The following is a 2095-nucleotide window of genomic DNA, read 5'->3' as shown; positions in this document are numbered from 1 at the left end:
TTTGAGCCACTGCATCCCCTAGTGGCGCTCAGTCTCCTGCAGCCGCGCGGCCCGCCGAGGTGGCCGGGGCGCACAGGGGTCAGGCGGAAGAAGACTCAGGTTCCACCGTCCGTTCCCCCAGCACAAAGTGTGAGATGAGAGAGCGAGAGTTCTCCCGCAGGCTTTCCCACGGACAGCACTAAGAGCTTGATGTGGGTTCTATTTGAATGGAAGACATTATTCCCTTTTCGCTCCTCCACCCCATAAAATTCCGTCAAATACAAAAATTGGAGCTGGAGGATTCCTTTCATGCAAAAACATCGATATTCAAATTCAGCCTTCACTCGGTGAGGGGGAGTTGTTTTAATACACAATCCTTATAGAAAGATGAGTAACATTTATTTTGAATAAGTGGTGAAAACGTGGGTCCTCCGGGTCTTGGATTTGGAGTTTCTCTGGAGTCTCCATCTCCTTAAACCTGGTGTTTGTTAGAAGTCGGTGGAACAGGAAGAAAATCCCTAAATGAAGCACCACCACCACCACCCAACCACCCGGTTCCTCCTGAGCCCGTTTCGTCCCCGGCTGTCAGGACGGCCCAGTAAAGGAGCATCGATCTTCCTTTCTCTCTGACCACTGCTCTCTAGGGCCAGTCACGCTGCCAGCCTCTGCTGCTCACAGCGCTCTCCAAACCTTTTAATTATTTAGCTTCTAACATTCACCGGAAACCGCTCCACAAACGGGGACAGAGGAACGCGCACACACATTTTTGCTAAAAGTCCCGAGGTTGAGATTAAGAATGGAAGCAGAAAAAATGAACAGCGCTTCTCCGAGCGTCAGTCCAGGACCAGGATAGATGCGGGCCTGACCGCTGTCCAAAGCCACCCCATTCCTGGAGGCCGCGAAGGATAAAGGGAGCCTGTCCTGTGGAGAGAAGTGCTGCCCACGCCAGAACTTGGACATGTTAACTTCTGAGGCCGAGAGCGATTTTTAAAAGACAAAGAGAAAAGATGTGTGAGAAGGAGGCCTTCCGGTGTAGCGGCTCCTCTCTGATAACCTACTATACTGGGGTTGGGGGGGGGCATTATTCGTTTTAATTAAATCACAGGCACCCAAGTCGGGCTGCACTGGGATGGAGAACCCCCACCCCCCGACCACCCTGAAAAAAATGAAAGCTCTGTAAGGCCCCTCCAGGTCTGGGTGGTTTGGAGCTGGCAGGGAGGCGCGGGGGCTGCGGCTGGATACCCGGTGCAATGGAGCCAGCCTGTAGGGGGTATTTAACATTTAATTCCCAGCCGGTCCGCCCCTGTTCCCGGACTGACAGTGGGTAATTGGGAAAGAGGACGTTGCTCTTTTGATGGCCCGCGCCGGCCAGTCTCGCCGACGCCACACTGTGTTTGACGTCACGGGCCCAGCCCCAGAGCCGGGAGCACAGAGCAGGGGGGTAGCGGGGGGGAGGGAAGGAGGAAAAAGGAGAGGAGAGGGATACCGGGGAGGGTGGGCCGAGGTCGGCCTTGGGACCCACGGGAAGGAAGGGGGAAGGGAGCGCGGCTGGAGAGAGGCTGCGGCGCTTGGCCTGAGGCGGAGGGGGAAGGGGGGAAAGGTGGTCCTGATTCCCCTCTGCCATAGCCCGCAGAGCAGATCCTGGCCTCCTTGCGGAGCCGCTCAGCGCCCTTCTGCAGACCTGACAGCCCCTTCCCCGGGCACCTCTGCTTGGCTGGTCTGCGAGTCCCCCCTTTTCCCCGGGAGCAGCCGGGAGGAGGAGAACGCGAGGAGAAGACCGAGGAGGATGCTGTCGCCCTGGGCTCCAGTAGGGCGCGAGGCCTCCCTCACCAGGGTAAGGGGCAGGCGAGTGGCTTGGGTGCCTGGGACCCTGGAGGCAAGCCTCCAGAAGCCGAGCAGATAACGGCGCAACCACCGCCCGCCTACCCCTGCCCCCACCCCCAGGAGCCGAGTCCGAGCGTGGGGCGGCGGGAGCCAGTGTGGCCTGTTTGCAACGCCAGGCCTCCAGGCGGCTGCTTTAGGCGTCAAGTTGAGCGAGGTGTGTGTGCCCTCTTGGGGAAAGGGTAAGAAATGGAGCCTTACTTTCTCTCCTTGGTTGGGCTCAACTGGGACCAAA

This window comes from Myotis brandtii, unplaced genomic scaffold, assembly GCF_000412655.1.
Source record: "Myotis brandtii unplaced genomic scaffold, ASM41265v1 scaffold9, whole genome shotgun sequence".
Lineage (NCBI taxonomy): Eukaryota > Metazoa > Chordata > Mammalia > Chiroptera > Vespertilionidae > Myotis > Myotis brandtii.
Note: the sequence above shows the minus strand (reverse complement) of the source record.